Source organism: Triticum aestivum, chromosome 5B, assembly GCF_018294505.1.
Source record: "Triticum aestivum cultivar Chinese Spring chromosome 5B, IWGSC CS RefSeq v2.1, whole genome shotgun sequence".
NCBI lineage: Eukaryota > Viridiplantae > Streptophyta > Magnoliopsida > Poales > Poaceae > Triticum > Triticum aestivum.
Window position 1 is genome coordinate 347,746,761 of NC_057807.1, and position 8,789 is coordinate 347,755,549.

Here is an 8,789-nt window from a genome sequence, read left to right on the forward strand (position 1 = left end):
CTATGCATCACCATGATCTTGCGTGTGCGTAGGAATTTTTTTGAAATTACTACGTTCCCCAATAGTAGGGATGTTACTCTCAGGGTTTTGTACATCTTTGCCATAGAGTGGGGCCCCGGGAATAAGACCATTTGTCCTTGTTGTCAGATAACTGAATATTGAGTAGCGTGCTTTGGAATTCCTGAAACTGTTGGTAGGCTCGGACAAAGAGAGGTGCAGGGGAGTGCTTGCTTCACTGAAATTCGATCATGTACAACAAAAGAATGTAGTTCTAGGAATCTTTCAATGCATTTGAAGCCACTCCAACTATCAAACTAGAGTAACACAGAGTTAACTACTCCAATAGAGCAGGTAGAGATAGCCTGGTTGTGATAATACTAAGCAACATAACCACAACATATTCAAACATATTCGAGTTGAAAAATCAACAATTCACATGTTACACCAAGAACCATGGACAACCAACCTTACATGAAGATAATAATAACATCAATGTTGTAGTCACCGAGACAACAAGACGACAGTGGCATGCTACAACAAAATGCTAAGTTAGAGGGGTGCATACAATTTTCTTATGATTCTTGATGTTTATTGAATATATGCCCCGCTTTATCGCTAGTGCGTGACTTAGGCCTATGTTAGGAGAATTGACAAGTTAGGCTTGATCGATGACCTGATATATATGGAACGTCTCAAGCTTGCCTCAAAGTTTTGTTCTTTAATGTTGGTCGGAGTCTTTTTCCAGCCCCTCCCTCGCGCGCGTAGAGTTTACTCAAGTGAGAGTGAATGAAAGCACATGTTGGGGGTGTTGGAGATATGCCCAGAGACAATAATATTGTATTATTATATTTCCATTATACATAGTTAAGAGTTTATATTCCATGCTATAACAGCTATGATCCTGGAATATGCGATTCAGAGGAAAACTCATATGCACGTGTGGAATGATAAGCGGTAAACCATAGGTTCCTGGTCTCGCCTCTAAGACCGGCTCAAGTGTTGTTGTTGATCACGTTTTACGGATCTTAGGATATCATTAAGTGTAGCGATAGTACTAAAAACAACATTGAGGGTATGACGTTAGAAGAACGATCATATTGAATCGACCCAATACTCATCTGTTATGCTATGTGATCATATCGTGTGAAATCATCTGTTATAAATGGAGTGTTAGCATGTGTTTTTAGTTCCTCAGAACATGAGAGTGTCTTAGTCACTTCCTACCAGACGGTGGGCTTTGGGGTTGCTCAAACGTCATCTGTAACAAGGTGATCATAACGATAACTTTCAGGCACACCGAAAAGTTTGACAAGTGACCGGACGGCTCGATAGTGGGATTTGCTCCTCCGGTGATGCAGAGATATCCTTAGGGCCCTCTCAGTGTGACGGCATCCATCATCGTCCTGACAGACATAGGTGACTACGTCATGGGGATGCCAGAACACGTCAATTAGAAAGAAGAACAAAATCGGTAACGGGAGCAACGATATAGTGAGCATGGTGATGACTCGCACGCCGGGTTTTGTAAAGTACCGCGAAGCAAAGGGAACATCACATGATAACCAAAGGTTCACTCAAATATCATTCATGTAATCATAGGGACCGATATGGATGTCCACGGTTCCGCTATCGGTCATTGAACGAAGGGGTTCGTTCATGTCTATGGTTACCGAACCTATGGGGTCACATGCTTAAGGTAATCACGATCTGCTGAGTGTTAGTAGGATGGGAGTGATGAGAATATATATATATATATATATATATATATATATATATATATATATATATATATATATATATATATATATATCTGTGTGTGTGTGTGTGTGTGTGTGTGTGGAAAACGTTTCCGGGGATGTTATATATATAATGCTCTGAAATTGTTTAGAACAAATATATATTTAATTTAATATCAACGAGCCTAAAAAGGCCAAGAGGTGGAAGGCAACTTGGGCCACAAGGGCCCAAGTGGGAAGGTGCCCCCTTCCCTTGTGGAGGGCCGAATTGGACAAGGGGAGGAGTCCTACTCCTCCCCCCTTGCTTGGGCGCCCCAAGGGGGACTTTCCCCCTTGGTGGATGCCCTCTCCCTCCCCTCTAACCTATATATACTAGAGGATTTCCACCCTATGGATATACAAGTTTTTTGGATGCCTCTTCTAGTTGATCTAGTTATAGTTCTAGTTGGTCCTAGACTAATTAGAGCTAGCCCTAGCCACCTCTAATCCTCATAATTAGAAGCCCGGTGTGGTTCTAATATCCTCCCGCTAATTCTCCGGCGACGATTAGCTCTGGACAGCGAAGCACTGCCAAATCATGAAGACCGTACGCTTGCAACCAAGTAGAGAGGCCGTGCTTTCGGTCTTCTGTTTGAGGGATCGTTCGAGGGCGGTTCACGGGATCGTCATCATCGTTCGACGGACTTTGAGCATGATCTACACCGACTCTTCTTCTTCCGCTGCACTTCGGAATTGGTACTGATCATTGATCCCAACCATTATGCATCTTCGTATTGATCTTGGTGATCGTAGGTGCGATTTTTTTTTGTTTTCTACTATGTTTCCCAACGGGGGGTATTTATAGGCTAGGACTTGTTAACATATGATCAAGAGTACCCCTTTTGGTGTTACATCGGAGGGGTACTTGGTAATATTTGGTTCACTAGTCCATGGTGGTCAAGAGACCGTAGAGTGATGGTGGTCCATGACAAACTACTCCACTTATTCCTCTACCATCTTGCCTTTTTCTTCACTTGTGCCTTTTATATATTTACTCTTTGATTTTGATAATATTCTATGGACTTATAATATATATTCCTACAAAGGGAAAATGTTCTCTATTGATGAAAACGCTCTACCTAGAGGATACGGATATAGAAAGAGCAAAATGTTGAAATGAAATGAAAATGATAAATCCAAACAAATAGGTTGAAGATAGCGGGATCCCAACTTCCAAATGAAGAAATCTAAACTCGAAAATGACCCTTCTGATTCTCCAAGAATGAGGCTATGACACACCACATACATCTGGTGAGGATCTTCCCCGTTTTTCCAAGTCTGAAGTATTTTACTGAAATCTTCCGATGCTGGCGATTTCCCAGGCCCACTTGATCCTGAGGGCGGCGGCACTGGTATAGACATGTAGACAACAATCAAATTAGCAAGGCCACCTATCCCTCTACAAATATGACAAGTAAGTGCAACAAATGTAGATTTCAGTACCTATGGGAACATCTTCTCGCAGTGTGTTGTTAGGCACGAGCTTCGTTTTCGGGCCCAGTGTCGGGCATGAACTCCAAGAAATGTTTGATATCAAGCCTAATAATTAGGAGTACACTCAAAAATTTTCCTAGAGTAGGGGGACAGGGGCGCAATGGTCCCCTTTGGCCCCATGAAGCTCCGCCAATGTTTTGGCCCTCAAAGATTTTACCCAAAATGATTTCTTTTTTGCATGCCATAAAAATTTTAGTTGCAAGATTCTAACAGTTATAATCTATTTAGCTAACCATCATCTCTTTCTAACGATATTTAGCTAAACTTACTAGCACCGACAAAGTTTGATCATATTTGATGTTGCAAAGTTTCAATTTTTTTTGACTTTTTTCGATTTGTTTGGATTTTACTGTTCGTAGATGGTGTAAGGGCACCCTGGAGCTGAAGAACCACTCTCGTTTGGGTATGTAAATTGGTGGGAGGGTAAACCCTTCTTTTATGTATTTGGAGCCAGCTCCTGCCACGAAAAGCCTGAAATGGCTGCTGCGGCTTTTAGGTCTAATTTTTGGAGCGCTCCGACCTGAGGGTCTTTGGAGCTAGCTCGGAAATAGGTGTTGGTTTGGGCTTCCGGCTTTTCCAGGCCAGAAGCCATAGAAGCCACTAGAAGGAGCTCAAACAAACACACCTTAAGAAGAGGAGATTCCGCCCTGAAAGCTGCTATTGGCATTGTGTGTCATGACGATAAGCGGAGTTGTATTCTTTTTTTTTCTCGAATACGCACGAGTGTGTGTATTTTATATTATAGAAGGAGGTGTAAAGAACCCTCATGCACCGTTTACATATTACAATGCCTATGTAACATCCACCCCACCCAAGCTGAACTAAACAAGCATGGCAAACTCCTCCCGTTCACCTACATTGGCAACGCCACAAATAACGTTGTGGTATCACACTTGAATAGGCCAGCCATCTTCCACGTCTATCTTTCATCTCGCATTCCTGCGTTTCCATAGCTCCCACATCACTGGCAGTAATAGCGTCCTGACATCTTTCCTGGTGACCTTCTTTCCAGTTTTGTCGATGCACCAGTCCTCAAGTGAGTTTACCATTGTCGGCGCCCATTCGGGCCTGCCCAAGTGTAACACCCTAGTGTAATGATGCTACAGTAATCCCTGAGATCAAGCTACTCATTTTGTTATAATAGTGCTTAGTCACTTTGATCAATATTCCATTTCAAAATTCCAGTTGAATTCAATTTCAATTTATGTGTGGAATTCAAAATGCTCAAACATGAAAACTAAAATGTTCATCTTGTGCCAATTAATGCATAATTAATATTGGTGATGAACCAACATTTTTTTTCCAAAGTGTTTAAATGGCCTAAACTATTTGAAACAGAAGTTTAAAAAGAAAAAATAAAGGAAAATAAAAATAGGAGGCGAGAGAGAGAGAAAAGGCTCCTGACCCCCCGGGCTAAGCCCAACAGACCATGTGGCCCGCTCCCCCTTCCCTGTCGTCTCCCACCTCCCACTGTTCGACCGACCGGGCGCCTCGGCCCCACCCGACCACCTCGCCGGCCTCGCCGGGAGAGCATAAGGGCGACACCTCAGGCGCCTCTCCCACTCACCTCACCACTTGCCCGCTCCGCCTCTCCCTCTCCCCACCAGATTCCTCCTCGCCTTCCCCCTCGTTCCCCGCCCACCTCCGAGCGCAGTCGCCGCCGCCCTCCGTCTTTGTCGCGGCCACCGGCGACCCCGCGCCCGCTGACCCTGACGGTTAGCTCCGCCGGGGTCGACTCCTTCGTTGGCGCCCTCCGCTGGAACCGGGAAGCACCGCAGCCGCCGTTCGTCCACGTCCCCATCTCCGGCCACCGCGACACCGCCGCCGTTGATTCGGCCTTCCCCTGCGCTCCTAACCTGTCGAGGGCTTTTCTTAGTCGCTCGGTGAGCACCTCCATCTCCTCCCCCTACTCCCCTGTCGTTTCCCATGCCCGTAGGCCATCGTTGCCCCAGTGGCCGAACTCATCGCCGCTGCCGAGCCTCTCCGTCTCGGCCACCACCGGTCGAGCTCGCTTTCGAGCACGGCTTCGTGCCCGTAGCGCTTCCAGGAGGCCTCCCAGCCGTTCGCGCCTCCTCCCGTGCCTCCTAGCACGATCCACGTCCTCACCCAAAAATCACCGCCGCCAAACGTCGATGCCGGCGATGTTCCGGCCATTCCCAGGCCAAAATGTTGGTACCATTCGACGCGCGAGATCGTCAGCTTCCAAACGCGGCTGACCACGGCTCAAATGATGCGTCGCAGCGCGATTCTGGCCGTCTTCGGCGTTCGGCCGCTGTGGATGGCCTCGCCGGCGTTGCTCCGGCGCCGGCGCTGACCTGGCACCGGCAGGGCCTGCCTCTGGGTCGCTGCCCGTGGGCCCCCTGGATCCAGTTGACCGTGGTCAACTATACTGACTGGGCACTCAGTGCCACTGACACACAGGTCCCTCGCCTAATTAACCTAATTAAAACATTTTCCTAAATAGAAATAATTAGCTAAACTAATGAGCCACTGACTCGTATGGTCCAGTCACTAATTACTCTATTTAAATTAAAATGAACTGTTGTTAGCCCACTGCCAATGACAGGTGGGCCCTACTGGGAAGGTTTGCCCTGGTAAGTGCGGCTGTTGATTGTTGACGTCACTATGATGCCATGCCGGTGCAATATTTCTTTTCTGTTAAGAAATATTTTTTGTAAATGGTTTAATCTTTGAAAATTCATAGAAAATAAACCGTAACTCGTATGTAAATGTTTTATATATGAAAGTTGCTCAGAAAAATCCAACGAATCCGAATATGCGGTCGGTTTACCTGTCAGATGCCTCTAACTATCTGAACATGCAACATCACCCTCCGTTCATATGTCTGACACAGGTCCGGAACCGGGAATACATTCCCGGTTGAATTCCCCCTTCACCTATATCGTGTAGCCATATGTTAGGTCACACCCGGCACAACATATTGCCACGTTATGCTTTGTGATGCTATGTTTGCTTTATATTTACCGTTTCTTCCCCCTCTTCTCTCTGGTAGACCCCGAGACCGATGCTGCCCCTGTGATCGACTACGTCGACGATGACCCCTCCTTGCCAGAGCAACCAGGCAAGCCCCCCCTTTGATCATCCTGATATCGCCCATTCCATTCTCTCATGCTTGCATTAGATTTTGCTATTGTTATTGTTTGCTCCTATTCTGATGCATAGCCTGCTTTTGTATTTGCTGTTGTACCTTACCTGCTTATCCTAAACTGCTTAGTATAGGTTGGTTAGTGATCCATCAGTGACCCCCCACCTTGTCCTTGTTGCCCCTGCTTCATCATCGAAGACCCATTAAACGGGATCGAAGACCAGGCCCCGACACCGCACATCACTTCCCCTTAGTTGCTTGACACTACAGGGTTACTATCGAGTGCCGAGGGTGACCTCATCAGCACTTCTGATGTTAACCCGGTAGTGTACTTATTCAGTCATGGTCATCGAGGGTGATTTCCTCCTTAACCACTGCCGATACGACTCTGTCGTGCAACCCCTCAAGTGTGGACCTCGAGGGTGGTTCCTCTTCCGTCCACCTTGATGATTACATCGAGTGGAATCCGTCGGGGGTGACTCCTCAGGTTTTCCCTTTGGTGTTATACACACGGTTACTATGATTACTATGACTTTACACTGAACCATGTTATTAAAGACGGGTCGGCCCTGAGGGGTACTCGCGCGAGCTTAATTGCGAGTGATGTGGAGTCGGGTTGACCTGGAAGGTGCCCGCGAGATAATTATGAGGCGTGGTCGGGCATTCTTAGCCCTTGCCGCAAGTCCTCGAGACGGGGCGACGGGGTCACATCTTTCGCGAGTCTCTGCTTGTTACCGTACGTTCCTAATCCACTACGATTTGGATATTTGATCCGAGGGGCCTTTGGCCTGATAGCACTAACCATCACGTGGGCATAGTATGGGTGTTCTGCGTCGTATGCATTAGCCGAAGGTTAATAGACGTCAGCGACTGAGCGGCGCGCGCCGGGTTGGACTGGTAAGCACCTGCCTTTCTAAGGAGGTAGCTAGGTATACTCACCGGCCGCGTTCGCAACGTGCAGGAGTTCTCGGGGCGATGGCCCATGACCCCTGGGGGCATAGGTTTAGTCCGGTGTGCTGACCTATCTATTAGGCCTAGGTTGGGTTGCGGCGTATGTTTGGCCGAGGTCGGGCATGACCCAGGAAAGTGTGTCCAGCCGGAGTTAATCGAGCATGGTGGGTAAGTTGGTGCACCCCTGCAGGGAAGAAAACATCTATTGATAGCCTGTCCTACGGTAACGGACATTTGAAGTTGTATCCCGATCGAGACAACTAGAACTGGATACTTGAGATGAGAAATGGATATGATAAATGGATAGTATGGCTCTGGGATTGCTTTCTCGTTGAGAGTCGAGAAAGGATCTCTGGCCGAGGTCGATAACACTACTACTACGTTATCTTATGCTACTCTTATCTCTTCTGATGCTGCAAGATGCTTGGAGCTGCTTGAAGATGCTAAGTCTTTGATAGGCTAGGCTTTCCCCTTCTCTTCTGGCATTCTGCAGTTTAGTCCACAGATATAGCCCATTTCATTGATACTGATGCATAAGTAGTGTAGATCCTTGTGAAAGATCGAGGATGTCGCCTAGAGGGGGGGGGGGTGAATAGGCGCTTTAAAATAATTACGGTTTAGGCTTGAACAAATGCGGAATAAACCTAGCGGTTAATTTGTCAAGCACAAAACCTACAACAACTAGGCTCACCTATGTGCACCAACAACTTATGCTATTTTGACTAGAAGTAGTGCTAGTATCCACATGAGGCTCACTAGATTTTACCTTAGCAATCATGGCCTCATGAGCTATCTTTAGCACACTATGGGATACTAGAAGATCATCATGAGAGCTTGAGAGCTTTTCATGACTTTCTTCCAATTTCCCATAATTGCAAGATAGCACCTCAAGTTGAGCCCGTAGCTCAACATTCTCCTTCAAAATGGATGCTTCACAAGTAATAGAATTAGTAGCACAAGCATCATCATTAACAACAAGAGGAGAAGGCAACTTGGCAAGCTCTTTTAAATAAGAAGCTTCAAGTTGAGCATGAGACTCGGTGAGTTTGATGAGCTCACCCTTGATGACCCTTGAGCCATTTTCGAGGTGCTCAAAATCCTCAAGGAGTCTAGCATGAGCAACTTCAAGCTTAGCATTTTTAGTTTCAAAAACATTGGCCACCTTAAGAGCTCTATCAGTAGATTCCTTCACTTTAGACAATTCTAGAGCAAAAGTCTCCTCAAGAGATTCCTTGGTGGTTTGTTCAAGTTCAAGAGCTTGAGAGAGGTCTGCAATCTCATTTGCGTAATCACGCCCATGAGCTTCCATTTTCTCAATGGTGACCTCATGCTCCTCGAGATGAGATTCCAACTCCTCAATATATTTCTTGCCCTCAATGGCAATGGACATAATTTCCATGAAGTTGGAACGAGCAATTTTATTTTTATGAAGAGCTTTAAAAATCATCTCCCCCTTAGTTTTT